We start from the raw sequence: 18,974 nt of genomic DNA, 5'->3' as shown, positions 1-18,974 counted from the left end.
GTCAGAGCATTGATTCTTGGAGTGGGAGATCATGTTGCAGCTGTACAGGACATTGGTTAGGCCACTTTTGGAATATTGCATGCAATTCTGGACTCCTTCCTTTCAGAAAGATAGTGTGAAACTTGAAAGGGTGCAGAAAAGATTTACAAGGATGTTGCCAAGATTGGAGAGCTACCAAGGGATGCTGCATAGGCTGGAGCTGTTCTCCTGAGAGCATCAGAGGTTGAAGGGTGACCTTATAGAGGTTTATAAAATCATGAGGGGCATGGATATGATAAATTAATAAGGTCTTTTCCATGGGGGGTGGAGTCCAGAACTAGAGGGCATAGGTTTAAGGTGCAAAGGAAAAGATATAAAAGATATAAATGGGATGTAAAGAGGAATGTTTTCACGTAGTGGGTGGTGCATGTATAGAATGAGCTGCCAGTGGAAGTGGTGGAGACTGGTACAATTACAGATTTTAAAAGGCACCTGGATGAGTGTTTGAATAGGAAAGGTTTAGAGGAATATGGGCCAAGTGCTGCCAAATGGGACTGGATTAAGTTAGGATATCTGAGTTGGACCAAAGGGTCTGTTTCTGTGCTGTACATCTCTATGACTCTATGACAGACTGACCATTGGCTTTGGAAAATGACGAAGGATGCTTTTACTTTTCTCTTTTATTTTGCCATGTACAGATTTAAACAAGTATAGAAATAGGGAACAAAAGTAGGCCACTTAGCCGTTTGTGTCTGTTTTTCTATTCAATGATATCATGGCTGATCTGATTTTGACTGCAACTTTACATTCCTACATTCGCCTCAATAATCTTTTATCCCTTGGTTATCAAGAACCTACCTACCGCTGCCTGAAAAATATGTAAAGGTTCTGCATCCACAGCCTTAAGAGGAAGGGAATTCCAAACACTCATGACACTTAGTGAATTTTTTTCTTCATCTCTGTCTTAAAAGAGTGACCCTTTGTTTTTAAAATACCCCTAGTTCTAGGTCCTCCCAGAAAAGGAAACGTCTTTTCCTCCTCTACCCAGTCAGTCACTTAATAACTTATATAACTCAATTATATGTAATTTTATGTATTGAAATTAAATTGCAACTGACTCTTCTAAAAGCCAGAGGATACAGGCCCAGCCTGTCTTGCCTCACCTTATTAGCCAATCTGCTAATTCCAGGCATTAGTCTAGTAAACCTTCACTGAACTGCTTCCAATGCATTAATATCCTCCCACAAGTGTAGTGACCAGTACTGTACACAGTACTCCACATGTGATTGCACGAATGCCCTGTCTAACTGAAGTATTACCTCCCCATTCTTGAAGTCAATTCTCCAATGTACCTTTCTATTAACATTTCCTGAGTACTCACTGCATCTGCAAGTTAAACCTCTGCAATTCATGCACGAAGACCCACAAGTTTCTCTGCAATAAAACAAAGAACTGCTGCTACTGGAGATCTGAAACAAAGCATAAATTGCTGGAGAAACTTAGCAGGTCTGGCAGCATCTGTGAAAAGAAAGCAAAGTTTTGAATTAATGCTTTGAGTCCAGTGACCCTTCTTCAGATTCAGTTCTGATGAAGAATCACCGGACTCAAAACGTTAGCTCCTTCTCAGTTTCTTTTATGTAATCTCTGTTAGTGTTTCAGATCTCACTGCATCTCAGATCCCTGCAATCTCTCACTCAAGATCTTTTCTTATTCTTCTCCCAAAATTAAGGATTTCTCACATTCCCTCATTATACTCCATTTGCTAGATCTTTGCCAACTTGCTTAAACTTCAGTATCCATTTGCATGCTCCTTATGTACTATTCACAGACTCTCCTATTTATCTTTGTATTATCAGCAAATGTAGCTACCAGGCCAATGGACACATCACCACGTCATTTGTATAAATTGTAAAGTTGAGGTCCCATCACCAATCTCTGTAACACACCACTGTGACATCCAGCCAGCCGAGAAAATACCCATTTATTTCAATTCTCTGCTTCCTGTTTGTCAGCTAACCTTCTACATTTGCCAACATGTCACCCCTAAAGCCATGACAATTTATTTTCTGCAGTATCCTTTGATGTGGCACCTTATTCAATATCTTCTGAGAATCTAAATATAATACATCCATTGATTTTCCCTTTATTTACAGCATAAGTTCCATTTTCAAATAACTCCAATAAATTCACTCAATATGAATTCCCTTTGACATAACCGTGTTGGCTGTCCAATTACCAAAACTTTTTCAAGCATTCTGTTACAATTTTAAAAATAATATCTTCCAACATTTACCCTATCACAGACATTTACATAACTGGCCTGTAGCTTTCTGCTTTCTGGCTCCCTCCTTTTTTTGAATAAAGGAGTTTATTAGCTATTTTTCAATCTAATGGAACCTTCCCCAAAAGCAATGTGTTTTAGAAAATTAAAATCAATGCATCAACTATTTCACTGGCTACTTCTTTTAAGATCCTCGAATGAAATCCATCAAGACCTGGGGACTTGTCAAATTTCTGACAGCTGACTCAGTACTCCTTAATAAATTGTAATTTTATTGAGTTTCTCCCTTGCTTTCAATTCCTGATTTACATCTATTTCTAGGACATCATTGTATCCTTTAGAAAGGATACTATTGCAAAATATATATTCAATTCCTCTGCCATTTCTTCATCCTCTATTATTAATTCCCTCAATTTATTTTCTATAAGACCAAAACTTAATTTGTTAACTCTTTTTTAAATATTGGAAGAAATGTCTCTTAGCTGTTTTCTTGGTTTTTTGGGCAACATTTCTCTTGTATTCTCATTTTTCTTCTCTTACTTATATTTTAATTCATTGTTGTATTTTGTATTCACCCTAACATTCTGACCTGCAGCATATCTTCACAATTAATGTCTTTTCTTTGAGATTGAAAGTATATTTGACTTTTTCATATTTGGTGGAGTATATATATATCTCTGTTCTGTGCTATCTGAAATATCCCTTTAATGTTTCCCATTAAATCTCTATTGTCCAATCCCTTAAGCTACAATGCCAGTTCACTGCCCCCATAATTGCTGTTGTTTAAATTAATTCCCACATTTCTTTTCTTTAAACTGTATGTAAAACTCATTCATGTTATGGTCACTGTAACCCCGGGACATTTGCACAAGTGGTTAGTAATTCGTTCTATCTCATTGGTTAATACAGGGTCCAATCCAGCCTACTATCTGTTTGGTATCTGTGATGATACTGTTGCTTTAAGAGGTGTATTTTGTCCTTTTTTTAAAAAAGAGGTTTCAAGGCAGAGGTAATGAGCAGTCTACCAGAGCCACTAGAGTAAACAGTTTGTGAGATCATGTTCCTTTTTAAAGTTGGAACAATAGAAGCAGCCTGAATGGATATGATCAAACTCCCATAGAACCAGGATTTTCAGTTTTAGCTTTTGGCAGCTGCTGTTGGAGTTTTGAAGAAGTGGAAGCATTTTTTTTCTCTTTCTTGGTTACAGTCAAAAGCTGGGGGTTTTCTTTCTGCAGTTTGAGACAGCTGCATTTGAGACTTCCTGTTTTCTGAATTAGATTTTTGCCAAAGTTGTGTTTATGGGAATAGTTAATTAGCAATAGTTGCTGTATCTAGTATTCTGTTAAGTATTCCAATAGAGTTATATTATTTCAATTCCTTCTTTCATTTGTTGCATTTTAACAATAGTGGATGAACAAAGTGTGTTTTGCTTTAAATCTGGTAATGTGACCAAGAAATTGCATCTGGAATGCAACACCTTACATTTACCTTAAAGTAAGACAATGTTAGGGTCTAGACAATCTTCTGAATGTTTTGAGGCGGTTCAGTCTGATCCACAACAGTGCCCTAACATTGGACACTTACTGGCTCCAGATAGGACCTGCCTGAAGGCAGCTGATGAAATACACTCCTAAGCCAATTACAAATTTCTCCAGTACATCGGAGATTTTGCAGTTAAATTCTGAGCAATTCGCCAGTGCTACATTTAAGGCTTCAGATTGTTGCATTTCAGGAGGGCTATAATGCAAGAGCAGAAATGTACGGCTGAGGCTGTATAAGGCTGTGGTCAGACTGCATTTCAAATATTGTGAGCAGTTCTGGGTGCTTAATCTAAGCAAGGAATGCTGGTGTTGGAGGATGTGCAGAGAAGATTTGCAAGAATGATCCTGAGGATAAAGGGCTTTATATATTAGGAGCAGTTGAGGACTCTGGATCTGTACTCAATGGAGTTTAGAAGGATGAGGAGTGATCTCATTGAAACCTACAGACTACTGAGAGGTCTGGATAGAGTGGATGTGGAGAGGATGTTTCCACTAATAGGAGAGACGAGGACTGAGGCCACAGCCTCAGATTGAAGGGAAAACTCTTAGAATTGAGGTGAAGAGGAATTTCTTCAACCAGAGGGTGGCAAATCTGTGAAACTCATTATCACAGAAAGCAATGAGGGCTAAGACTTTGAGTGTATTTAAGACAGAGATAGATAGGTTCTTGATTGGTAAGGGAATCAAAGGTTGCAGGAAAAAGGCAGGAGAATGGGGGTTGAGAAATATATCAGCCATAATCAAATTTTGGAGCAGACTCAATGGGCTAAATGGCCTAATTCTGCTCCTATATCTTATAGTCTATGATCTATGGTCTACGCCCTGTAAGAAAGCCCAAAGCAAACTCTTTGGTGCTTAAAATGAAGGCTGCAGGCCTCTGGACAAGCTTATTACTTGCAAATTCTCATTTCAAATAATTGGTTGATTTAGCACAGTTGATCCTCCTGAGGTGGCATCCCCATGTCATTTACCAGCTCATATATATTTTTCAGAAAATTTGTCCTTAAAACTATGCACTTTAAACCTTATTTCCCATAAAAATGACTTGACCACATGCAGTATAACTTTTAAAATCATAAGTGAAAGTCCTGAGAAAAATGGTTCCAGATAAAATCAGAATTCCAGGGTCGACTGAAGGAAAGACATATGTACAAATATTACAACCTGCCTTCTCTTCAGAGATGCTTTGCATTTCCACATGTATAATTGTATTCTTTAATGTTATATTTTATGTTGTATTACAGATTTCTATGATTGGCTAATTACCTTTTAATGTAGGAAATTCCTTGCAGATTTGCTCTGTCTCCCACTGTGAATCTGATGGGAGACATACACCTTCTTAGACAATGGTAGAGTTCCAGATGTGTCAGGTCTTTACTTTTTTTGGGTGGCAGTAATTTCCTGGTTGCGTCCTGAGAAATAAAACCTTCAACCGTCCCTTAGAAGTCAGATGTGAAGGTAAGGAATGGTCAGGATAACAGACTCCCATACCAAGAGTTCCTCTTGCTCTGAATAGTCCCCACACCATGAATAGAGGCTAGTGGGCCAAGAGAATGGCAGTATACTGGAATATGCAAAAAACAGAACCCTGAACACCAGAATAACATGTTCAACCAAATCCTAGGTTGGTCACATCATCCAGGAGCTGAAGATATAACAGTTAGATTTTGGGGCAGTTGCAGAGTGTGGAGTATAGGATGAGGAGATGTCTCAGCAACTTGCCCTAGTGAGGTGATGGTCCGTCAGAAGTTCTCAACTGACCTAAATATGTTAACCGAAGTAGGCCTTTGGCCTTTGAATCTGCTGTAGCAATCAACAGGATCAAGGCTGATTTCTTGTCTCTACCTTCCTGCACCGTCCCCTTTTTAATATCCTAATATCCAAAAATCTATCTTCTTCTGACCTGAATATATTCAATACATCAGCATCCAGATCTCTAGGTAGTAGAGAATCTCTAAGATTTGCAACTCTTTAAATGAATAAATTCCTCCTCATCTGACTCATAAATGGCTGATGTCTTATTCTGAGTTGGAACCTGTGTTCGAGATTCCCAACCAGAAGAAATATTTTCTCAGCATCTATCCTGTCAAGTCCTTGAAGAATTATATATTTTTCATTTAAATCGCCTCTTACTTTTCTAAATCCAGGACAATGCCAAGGCTATTCACTATTTGCATACAGGAAAGTCAGTCATTTAAACACTTGTTGCCATTCCTTCAGGGAGGAAAAGGATTCTAAGGATGTATTTGAAATTACATTTTCATCTACTTGTTGCAGCTAACTGAGGGAGACCCTACTTGTAGCTCAGCAAACTCTGGCTGCATGAATACTTTCGGACAACATCAGCATAATCCTGGTTGGGATAATAACCTGAGAAATTAAGGCCAAATAATTTCACATCTGTGTGACCATGCAATTGATTAGATTAGATTAGATTAGATTACTTACAGTGTGGAAACAGGCCCTTCGGCCCAACAAGTCCACACCGCCCCGCCGAAGTGCAACCCACCCATACCCCTACATCTACCCCTTACCTAACACTACGGGCAATTTAGCATGGCCAATTCACCTGACCTGCACATCTTTGGACTGTGGGAGGAAACCGAAGCACCCGGAGGAAACCCACGCAGACACAGGGAGAATGTGCAAACTCCACACAGTCAGTCGCCTGAGGCGGAAATTGAACCCGGGTCTCTGGCGCTTGAGGCAGCAGTGCTAAACACTGTGCCACCGTGCCGCCCAAATCCTATCTATAAAGTGATCTCGTCACAACTGAGGTTTTATTTGATTTGGTTGTAATTACGGGATAGATAAATCTTGCAAAGGTTTTTATTTTTAGAGTTATTTATCACCTCTTTCCTATCAGATAAAATAAGTTTGAGAAAATTGGTAAAATTGGGAAATTGAAGAATTGCGCTTGTCACCCTGCAATTGTAATCAAAACAATAAAAGTTAATTGCTTTGTTCAACTTGGCAATCAATAATTTTACTGTGTGCTGTTCAGAAGGAAGAGTCTTGGTGGGTCATATTTTGTTACACTTCCCATCAAAAATAGTTCAAATTTCTATATTAAGAGGATGTAGAGAGCTGGCACAGATGGTTTCCTTATGTGCTTTAACATTCTATGACCTTTTAAGTATGGTGGCTGGCTGCTGAGTGTCAGTGCAAACAATATGACATTCAGACAGCTTTACATCACCTTATGCTTTTTCATTACATAGTGTTAGTTATGTAACATCTGTTGCTGCAGTAGCCCGATTTGTCCTGCCTATTTCCAAATCCATTTGTGTGTGGGTGTAGATGGTTATCACCTTTGGAGCTGACGGTTTCAGCCATGTATTTGTCAGCTATGCACCTGTTTCTAGATATTCCCTCATCATGTGTGTGGGAGAAGATATTTGTGCAGTAAAGTTAGTGAAGCCCTGAGTCATCATCTTCTCCTAGTGGTCTACCAATACGTTGAAGAAGTATGAGGATGGAATTTTCTTTTCTTGAGATGAATTTTGAAGGCAGACCTAATACAGGAAGCAAGCATGGGCCTGGGTTGAGTTTTCATTCTTCTCAGTTTATATGGCTGCAATGGTAAAATGCCAAATTTTATGGGCAGGATGCTATTCAGCCCCCAGGACCTTCTAAGTTCCAAGATCCAGATGGCATGTTTTAAAAGTCTCGTAGCTAACACTTTACCCTCTGCAAGCCAGGAGCATCACTCAATTCCTGCTCATCACCTCCATTCAAACTTGAAATTTCAGTGGAGAAAGTGAGAACTGCAGATGCTGGAGATCAGAGCTGAAAATGTGTTGCTGGAAAAGCGCAGCAGGTCAGGCTGCATCCAAGCTACAGGAGATATCCGAAACGTCGATTCTCCTGTTCCTTGGATGCTGCCTGACCTGTTGAAATTTCAGTGACCGACAAACATTGGCACCAGGATTTAGTGGCGCCTCACTAATTTTTCTCAAAGCTATCCAGGAGGCAGGAGAAATTCCTTTGCCAATGAATTGCAATAAGGTATCAACCTAACTGATTAAAACAGCCTGGATGCAGGTGGCTTGCAAAGATAACTGCCCTTGGGTGGCTCAAAAAAACCTGGCTTACATGCTGCAAGAGGGTGAATGATCTGCTTTGCTCTGCCACGGAATGTTCCCATGATGTGGAGGTGCCAGTGCTGGACTGAGGTGAACAAAGTTAAAAATCACGTGACACCAGATTATAGTCCAGCAGGTTTATTTGAAAGTACAAGTTTTTGAAGAACTGCTGCTTCATCAGGTAGCTAGTGGGACAGGATACATCGGACACAATTTATAAGTAAAGGATCAGAGTGTCATACAACTGATGTGATGTATTAGACAAACCTAGGTGGCTGTTAAGTCTTTAATCACTGAGAATGGAGATGCAGGTCTTGATTGATTAATATGTAAATCCCAGAAATTCTTTTAAGTCATTGCCCTGAGATAACTTAAGATTTTATCGGTATATATATAACAAAGGCAACCTCCAGGTTGGGACACAGATAGATTCTAACCTTACTCCTTTAATGCATTGTCTGAGCTGAGATGGCACCTTTTTTTATATACGGATAAAACCTTAAGAGGGTGCAAAGGAGATTTACCAAGATACTGCCAGGGCTGGAGGATCTGAACTTCAAGGAAAGATTGAATAGACTAGGGTTGCTTTCCTTGGAGCAGCGAAGGTTGAGAGGGAGCTTGATAAATGTTTTTAAAATTGTAAAGAGTTTAAATAGTGCATAGGAAGGCACTTCTTCCATTCGTAGGGAAATCATTAAGCAAAGGCATACATTTAAGGTAAAAGGTAGAAAGTTACATGGAAAGTTTAGGAGAAATCTTTTTTACTAAGTGAGTGATGAGAGTCTTGAACTCATTGCCTGGAAAGGTGGTTAATTCAGAAATTCTCATAATACGTAAGCACATAGCTTCCAGGGCCTTAGGCCAAACACTGGAAAATTGGATTAATGTAGTCAGGTCTTTGTGGATTGGTGCCGACATGATGTGCTGAATGGCCTCCTTCTATACTTTAATAGGCAATGAACCTATGAGTTTGCCTACCATCATGTCATTGGCCTTTCATCACAACTAGGAGAATGTATCTGATAGATTTTCATAAAGGGTTGCATGGGACAAAGACACAACTCAAAACTGGCTTTTTGAGTTGAGTCGCCCTCTGAGCTCAGCCGCTTATACCTTCCCTGGTCAGTGTGTCTGTCTCACATGAACAGGCTCATTAACTGGTCAGGCTTCAGCCATAACACTGTATGTGTTTAACAACATTAAACCAGGTGGATACTTTTTATGAGCCAATTACCATGGAGACTGCTTACATTGTAAGCATTTGAGCAAAGAAATGCTTTGTTCATGAAATAGTTAAGAAATTGAAATAATTTGTAGTCACTGGAGCTTGAAGAAAAACATCTACCTCAGTGGGTTGACGCCTCATATGTATAGTCAGGTTTGTGAATACGTGTTTCCCATTTTTGATGAGCTTACATTTGTAAATATAATTACAGTCAGTTGTGGTGTTAATGATTATTCATAACATGCTAACGAATGCAAAAAAGGTTAGAAAAGCCAACATTTGAAAGTTTCTAAGGACTTTAACTCATCAACATGAAAATGAATTTTAGATTCCCGCACAATAATATTTCCCCAATTGCCTCTGCAAAAGATCCAAGTGACCAATCAAAATCCCAACTAGAAACCCTATTGATATTTGGAGTAAAATGTTTCTATAGTAACAATAACAAGTGATCATCAATCTACTGTATTGTTGTTAAATCAATGTGATTTGTGGATACCCTTTAGGATTGTCCTTACCTGGTTTGGCTGAGATAAATGTGGTAGCTGAAATTATCCAGCAAACTACTCAGTTGTACATCAAGCACAATTTGAGATCGATAATAAATGTTGACTGGGACATCCTGTAAGTGAGCTGAATAAGGACTTGTTTTATGTTAGGGTACAGGGGTTCTATTGCACCATTTGAACAATGGTGAGGTATACTTCAGTTGGATAGCAATTGTGCTACCATAGTTTCCAATAGAAGTGTCAATGTATACGGTATACACTACACTGTACATTGCATTGCTAGGAAGTCTTTGCTTTCCAGATGTGGTTAGTGACTCCTGCATACTCATGGTAATATGTTGGAGGATACTGTGAATAGACTGAAGTGATACCAATAGACAACTGCACTAGAAAAAAAAAGTTTGTTTTATGAGGTGGGCCTGTGATGTCTTCAGCTGTAGGTTCTACAATCGAGGAAAGATAAGGCCTGACCCCCTGACCAGCAGCTTTTCCATTATTGTTCTCAAGTGCTTCTTCTTTCTCATGCTCAGTGATTCAGGTATTCTAGATGTTTGGACATTTGATATATCCCGTAGGCTAAGTCTACCTTTCTTGCTGTTTGTGACAGGCAGTCCAAGTGAATACAATATGTGGTAAAAATCTTTGTGTTATTAAAGACCTCTGTACCTCAGAATGTGAAATGCATAAACCAAAAAAGAACACATTAGAATGTTGGTTGCGTTGTAATTTCTGTTTTCGATAAAGAAAGTTATGGGTTTTGAGTTGAGATTTGAAACTGAACTGCGTTATTTGAGCAGGCATGCTAAGTTGACTTCTTGTGTAGTGGCTTATGAAGTTATGGAATTCCCAATGTGATTCCAAGAACATGTGGCTGCTTTCTATAAATTTAACTTTGACCTTGTATATAATGCCTGAATGTCTTACCAGAAAACAGGAGTATCAGTCACAAAGTATCTATTTAAACTTTAGATATTGAGTAACAACAATCAATGGAGCTATTTGAAAGCATACCAAGTGGATAATTTGTGTGTCATGTTACAGAATCATAGAGTCATACAGAACAGAAAAATACCCTTTGATCCAACCAGCGCACACCAACCATAATCCCAAACTAGTCCCACCTGCCTAAGCTTGATCCATATCCCTCCAAACATTTCTTATTCATGTGTCCATCCAAATGTCTTTTAGATGTTTCACCTGTACCTGCATCCACCTCCTCCACCTGTTCAGACCACATATAGAGTCATAAGGTTGTATAGCACAGAAACAGACCCTTCAGTCCAATTTCTTCATACCGACCAGATAGCCTAAATTAATCTAGTCCCATTTGCCAGTATTTGGCCCACATCGCTCTAAACCCTTCCTATTCAGATACCAATCAAGATTCCTTTTAAATGTTGTTATTGTACCAACCTCCACCATTTCCTCTGGCAGCTCATTCCATCCACACAGCACCCTCTGCATGAAAAAGTTGCCCCTTAGGTCCCACTTAAATCCTACCCCTTTCACCTTAAACCTATGCTCTCTAGTTCTTTAAATGTTGCAGTTGTACCAGCCTCCATCATTTCCTCTGGCAGCTCATTCCATTCTGCGTGAAAAAGTTGCCCCTTTGGCCCCTTTTAATTCTTTTTCCTCATAACTTAAACCTAAGCCCTCTAGTTTTGGACTCCCCCACCCCAGAGAAAGACCTTGGCTATTTACCCTATCCATGCCCCTCATGATTTTATAAACCTCTATAAGGTCATCCCTCAGCCTCCGACGCTCCAGGGAAAACAGCCTCAGCATATTCAGCCTCTCTCTATAGCTCAAACCCTCCAACTTTTGCAACATTCTTATAAATTTTTTCTGAAGCCTTTCAAGTTTCACAACATCCTTCTGAGAGCAGGGAGGAAAGAATATTACATAGTATTCCAAAAGTGGCCGAACCAATGTCCTGTACAGCTGCAAATGTCTTTCCACCTCCTGTACTCAATGCACTGACCAATAAAGGCAAGCGTATCAAACATCTTCTTCACTGTCCTATCTAACTGCAACTCCGCTTTCAGGGAACTATGAACCTGCACTCCAAGATCTCTTTGTTCATCAAAACCCCCCAGGACTTTACCATTATATGCTTAAGTCCTGCCCTGATTTATCTTTCCAAAATGCAGCACCTCGCATTTATCTAAATTACATTCCATCTGCCACTTCTTGGCCCATTAGCCAATTTGATCAGCTCCTGTTGTACTTTGAGGTAAACGTCTTCACTATCTGCCACTCTCTGCAAAGAATTGCCCTTCATGTCTTTTTAAAATCTTTCTTCTCTCACCTTAAAAATTGGTGCCCTAGTCTTAAAATCCTACACCATAGGTAAAAGGCAGCCACAATTTATCTTGTATATACCCATCATGATTTTACAAACCTCTATAAGGTCACCCCTTAACTTCCTACGCTGTAGTGAAAACTGTTCCTGCCTATCCAACCTGTCCTTATAACACAAATCCTCCAGTCCCAGCAACATCATGATAAATCCCTTCTGAAACCTCTCCACCTTAATAATATTCTTCCTATAACTGTGGTCAGAACTGGACACAGTACTCCAGAAATGGCCTCACCAACATCCTTTACAACCTCAACATAGTGTTCCAACTCCTATAATTCAACATCCTCTTAACCACCTTATCTATATGTGGTGCAAACATCAAAGAATTATGTACCTGAACCCCAGGTCTCTCTAAACACTAATCAAGACTCTACTTTTAATTGTATAAGTCCTACCCTTGTTTGTTTTGCCAAAATGCAATTACTTTGCATTTATACAAATTAAATCCATTTGCCATTCTTCAGCCCAATGGCCCAATTGATCAAGATCTCTTTGTGATCTTAGATAACCTTTTTCACTTGGAGATATTAAGGACTGCAGATGCTGGAATGTAAAGTTGTTAAAATGTGGAGCTGGAAAAAGCACAGCAGGTCAAGCAGCATCAGAAGAGCAGGAGAGTCGATATTTCAGACAGGACCCTTCATCTCCTGCTCTTCTGAGGCTACTTGGCCTGCTGTGCTTTTCCAGCTCCACATTTTATCAACTATAACCTATTTCACTATCCACTATACCACCAATTTTGATGTCATCCTCACATTTATTAACCATGCCTTCTGTATTCTCATTGAAATTATTTATATAAGTGACAAACAAAAGTGGACCCAACACCGATCACTGTGGGACACTGCTGGTCACAGGCCTCCCGTACAAGAAACAACCCTCCACCATCACTCTCTGTCTACTCCCATTAAGACAACTTTGTATCCAATTGGCAAGCTCACCCTGAATATGTGACATATACAAGTGAATTTCCCATGTATACATGGTTATATGATGGTTTAATATTATAATATTTAACCCAACCTAGATACATTCTGCACCTTATAACTCAATGAAGAAATTTCAATGTGTTAATTGATCATTTCTGTATATCTATTTAGCTAATATTTTCCTGGATCTCTAATTCAAATACTCATTCAATATCTTTACGCAAGCATAAATCAACATATTAACTGCTCTTATTAGAAATCTATTACCTGCATCAATTTCTACTGTTTGGAAAACATATTTTAATCTTTAGTCATGCAGAAGTGATGGTTATTGTATATTCTAATCTAAACATTAAAATCTCAACTAAATAACTTTAGGTTATATAAATTTTAATCTATTTAACAATTACAAGTTCTGAATTTAAGTTGAATTTAGCTCAAATCTCACCTTCAATTTATAGGGTATAATTATCTAAGTGTTTAATCAACAGGACAAGACTTCTCATTAGGCTGAAATAAATTGTTTCTGCTTGTGACGAAACATACAGATAAATTCCAGTCATTGATTAGATTTGTGATAACAGCACCACACTAAATGGCAGCATTCAGTAATTAATTTGTTGAGATCATATTTAAATGCTATAATTTTTCACAATCATAGTGACAGAAGGAAGTTTTGTGGCACAGTAGTTGCATTTCTGCCTCTGAATTCTCTTAAAGTTCCACTCCAGAAGTTGAAAGTGAGCTCATAACCTGGCCAGATTGAGTGTCAACTTGTAATGCCAGGTAAGAGTGGGAGAGACTCTTGATCAGCCAGGTGATGGAGAAGGAATTGGAGCCTACGTCATGATTATCCAGAGATCCAGGCTTCAACTTACATACAAAACTAAATGCTACCACAGCAACCCAGATTCCCTGGACGCTGATTGGACTTAGTTGATTGGATGGCCAATATGGATCAGATGGCTGCCAGCAGTATTGGGTTTGACCCTTGTAGCAGCCAGTGTAGATTCAGTACATGTCCCCTTGCTCTACCCTTGGTAGATGTTGTGATGCTGTGAACTGGACCTCCCTTTGGGCAGAGAACTCACCTGACAACATAAAAACCGAATGAAATGCAGATGCTGTAAATCAGAAGCAAAAATAGAAATTGCCAGAAAAACTCAGCAGGTCTGGCAGCATCTGTGGAGAGAAATTAGAATTAACTAAACATAACGTAATAAACATTTCAAATCAAGTGACCCTTCCTCAGAACTGAGGATTATTGAGTTATATTATGTTAATTCTGATTTCTCTTCACAGATGCTGCCAGATCTGCTGACTTTCCAGCAATTTGTCTTTTTGTCACCTGAAAACATAGTTTGATATCATTAGGATATTTCTAAATCCTATATTAAACATATTTCTGTGACTCTTTGTAATAACTTGAATGATGGAATAAAGAGTAGCACTCTTACGCTCTTTTTAACTGTGAGGAGCTAAACACATTTCTTTCAATTCTTATTCTGTTGATCAGACCTTATATATTTGAGATTTTTTTATCTTCTAGTATATTTCTTTGCTAATTGATCTCTTATTCTGTGTAGCTTCCAATCTTTACAAAAAGTTGAATCCATTTGTTTTTAAAATAATTCTTAGTATGGAGCCATTTTGTTTACGTGCTTGATTAACAGAAAAACTCTTGAAGAAATTCACAAAACATTCAATTTCAAGAATGATTTTACTGATGTATAGACTGATGTATAACCAAACACTTGCTTTTCATGATGAATACTTTCTGAAATGGTGGTTTAATGGAGGTTTCTTCCAAACTCTTAAAGAAACTGATTGAATCTTAACTTCCCATTTTTCCCCGGAGATCATGAATCTGGAGTCCACATTTTTGTACATGATTTGTTTCACTGAATGTTATATTCATCAAAGAGAGTGATATTTGTACTCGCACATGGTACAGGTAAAGTATTTTCTAATCAACCTATTTGGAAATGCATGACATACATTTGGAGCAGGTAGTACTTGAACCCAGACCTCCTAGTCCAGAGGTAGGGAAAAATACATGGTACATTGTGTATTTTCACATTATCAATATCAAGCGCCTGCAAATTAAAAGGAACTTCAACTCTGTTTAACATTTTGAAGGATTCTCACCATATTTCCTATTGCCCAGCATTTCAATATAGTAAAACGTGGCAGTCTCTTACTGTTGCATTTGATAGGTATTACAGTACCTATTATCACAGAACTCATATAAAATTCTTCAACATGCCTCTCATGTTAACACCTTTTAATGTATAATTCCAAATAAGCTGTTAAAGAGAATTTATTGGATATGATAAACACAAGTATTTGTATTTGGCACATTTTTGTAACTAAAAACTTTATGTGTAAAGAGAAACTGTCTTTGTATCCAAGAACCACTCCACAATGTCCACTGAATGAGAACATTTAAGTCTTGTGTTAAACTAGTTCTCAGGACCTGGAAATGGATCGCACTTCATTGAATATCTGAGGAAACAGAATATAGCTGGGTGAAAGGATTTCATTTAAGAGGAGGAAGAGGCTCTTAACTGGGGATCAGCTGAAGAAAGATGGAAAATTTTTAATATCCCAATTATTTTTACTACAGGTTATTATAAATCACTTTCAGTAATATCACTGCTGAGAATGCTTTTCATAGAATTCTAGATAACAATACTTGAACCGATATACATTTGTTTATTTTTTAATTAAACTGGCTATCCTTCTGTTCTGTTTGATGATAATGTATATTTTGGTAAAGAATGATATTACCTTTTGCAGGAATGAAATGCAGGCAGCTGGAAGTTGACACTTTATAAATTTTTCTTTGGCTGCAGATGGGATAGGCAGCAAGCCAGCTAAAGACTGGTCAGTTAAACACAGATAAATAAATAGGACTTTAGAGTATTATGGAACAAATAGAAAATATAACTTCAAAGATAGAAAATGTGCTATTATTATTCTTGAACTGTTGAACAAACAAGGAGCATGAAATAGCATTTAATATGAATGACACTTTAATAGATTAAAATGTTAAAATTTATTACCTCAAGTTCCCGGCAGTATTTGTACTGGCATTCGTCCTGAAAGAGAATCCAAAAATCTGCAATGTGGAATGCAATTATTCAGGATGAGAATTTTATTCTTGCTGTGCAGTCTCAAGGTGAATTTTTCACAACTACAGGAAATCAATTGTATTCATTTTCAGCAAAGCCCAAAAACAGAAAATTGCATTATCTGGTTTTCTATTATTTTTCCTGAGGAAGAATTATCCTGTTAAAGTCAAAAATCCATATTTGAAACTAGTTGTTGATACTCCAATGAATTTATATTTCTAAGCAGTTAGAGATAATATTCTAAATATGTTCCTTTGATATGGTAAAAGAAATATTGTGTTGAGTGCTATTGATTTCTGTATCAACATCAACACATTATAGCTTTGCAAAAGGCAAGTGAAGTTACTTCCTGCCAAAAGACAATTATTAGGTTACAAAGAAATGTCACTGGTCAGGTTGGACATTTTGATATGAGTGTCATACTTACTTGAATTTCCAACATATTAATTGCAATATATTTTGAACTGTTCAAAATTTGGATTTGCACTGAGATTTGCACCAATAAACTAAATATAACTTCAGTTGTATATGCAAAATATATAACCGCAAAGCGTATCATTAGAAGTGAGGAATGGAATCCTCTAAGGGGTAAATCCTACGGTTATTTTTCTTTTACTTCTTTAAGAATAATGCTACTCACTCATCAGCTATGTTTAGAAAGGCTAGCCGTTTTTCAATGTTGTTTTGAGGATCTAAACTCTGCTGGCAGGCCCAACATTTATTTCCCATTCCTAATTGTGTTTGAGAAGATGATGATGATGTAATTATTCCCAACAGCACAATTAAGGAAGGGGGTTCCAGTATTTTGACTCAGTGAATGAATGGCAATTTAGTTCCGTGTCAGGATTGTGTGTGGCTTGGAGGAGAACCTGCAGGTTGTGGTGTCTAAATGTATCTACTGCCCTTATGGTAGAGCTCATGCTTATGGTAGAGCTCATGCTTCTGGAAGACATCATCAAAGGAATCTTGGCCACTTGTTGCAGTGCATCTTGTAGCTGGTATACCGTGTTGCCACATTTTGACAGTGGTACAAAATTAAACACTCAGATGATACTGTTCAGAAAGTTGCTTCGTTTGAATGATGTGAACGTTTTGAGCATTATTGGGATTGCACTTATCCAGGTAAACAGAGAATAGCCGTTCCCCTTCTTAACTTGTGACTTGTAGGTGGTGGGCAGTCTTTGGGATGACAAACAATGGGATAATTGCTACAGAATTACAAATTACTGTTTGGCACTTGCAGCAACAGTATTTGCATTGTTGGTGATGCCTAGAATGTTGTTGATGGTGATGTGGAATATTGACGAGAGTTCATGAAATTCTCTTGTGATGGAGATGTTCATTCGTTGGTACTTATGTCCAAAGAGTGTAACTTGTCACTTATGAATTATTGCCAGAATGTTGTCCAAGTCATGCAGGCTAGGAATGCTTCAGTATCTGAAATAATAAAATAACATGAATGAAAAGCACTTTGAATTTTGGTGTTTTTGCACATTATAATCGGATCCCCTTTCTGGGACAATCCTAGATCTGATATACTTCTAGGATGATTGCCTCAACAATTGGTAGAGTATTGAGAATCACAAAGATACTAAATAAGACTGAAAGTTTGAACTCCTTAAATATTTGTAGTTGGCTGTCAGAATTGTCAACATATAGATAGCTCTCTTAAAAAGTTTCAGACAGATTACAATATCTTGGACCTGGGAATAACTCTTCAGTAATTTAACCCTGTACCAAAGAGACTAAAGAGTAATGTACATGGATTAATGATCCAGAAGACCATTTTTGATAATTTAAATTGTAAATTTCATAGCTGTTTATTAAAGAACTAAAAATGTGATTCACTATATAATGAAAATAGTCAATAAGAACATGAAAAAATACTACAAAAAACACTTATTTTTCTTAGACTGTCTAGTTTTAAGTCAATTATTGTTACAGCAAAACGTTTTAAATAAGATATCCACCAATTATTAAAGTAGCATTTACCTTAATTCCTGGGTGAAGACTTATAGAATTAGTGACCCAGATCGGGAGAGAATTATTGTCACTGAACACCAATAATTGTAACTTTACTGTGAGAGCTGCTGAGTTTCAGCAAATTGAAAATTCCAATGATGCTTTCAAAGTTTATTTTCTTTCTTAAGGTTGAATCACTAATTTCTTACATATAGAGATGGCAACTTAACTGTAATTAAATTCAGCCTCATTATGTACCAAGTAGGGTGAATATCAGTATTAATTTCCAGATAGATTTGTCTTTCTTTGATTTCTAAGAAACTTTTATTTCCATGTAAAACCTATCCATCAATGATTTTAAAGAGTTCAGACTCTGAGGGTTCATGATGCCCAAATTTTACTTAATTAGCTGGGAGATGATGGGAAGTGGTATTTGCTGGTTCAGTCACCCAGGTAATGTTCTGGAAGCCCAGGTTCAAAGCCCAACGTGGTAGATAGTGGAATTCAAATTCAATAACATCTTGAATTAAAAGTCTAATGATGACTGTGAAACCATTGTTGATTACCATAAAGTCTACTCATGCCTTATTGGGAAGGAAAGCTGACATCCTTAACTGATCTGACTGACATGTGACTCCAGACTCCCAACAATGTGGTTGACTTCTAACTATCTTCTGTAGTGGGCTAACAAATTATTCAGTCATATCAACCACTAACCAGAAGGTGAGGACCTGGGCACCAGAAACTATGAAAGTAACCTCAGCCCTGTCAACCCTGTGAAGTCCCCCTTGCCAAAATTTGGAGACGAGAGCCAAAATTGGGAGAACTGTTTCATAGGTTAGCCAAGCAACAGCCTGACACAGTCTCAATAACACCATCACCATCCCTGGATATTCCTGTCTATTCAGCAGCACAGACTCAGCAGAGGTGATTTCAGCGATATACAGTTGCAGGGAAATCTAGAAGT

The 18,974-nt window shown here is 37.9% G+C and overlaps 1 protein-coding gene across 8 annotated transcripts in view; it reads left to right on the top strand.

Moving 5' to 3' along the window:
• gas2a (growth arrest-specific 2a) overlaps window positions 1-18,974 on the top strand; it is a 257,222-nt gene that overhangs the window by 78,935 nt on the left and 159,313 nt on the right. The gene's annotated exons all lie outside the window — the stretch shown is intronic.

Source organism: Chiloscyllium punctatum, chromosome 22, assembly GCF_047496795.1.
Source record: "Chiloscyllium punctatum isolate Juve2018m chromosome 22, sChiPun1.3, whole genome shotgun sequence".
Taxonomy (NCBI): Eukaryota; Metazoa; Chordata; class Chondrichthyes; order Orectolobiformes; family Hemiscylliidae; genus Chiloscyllium; species Chiloscyllium punctatum.
This window is presented reverse-complemented; position numbering and strand designations above follow the sequence as displayed.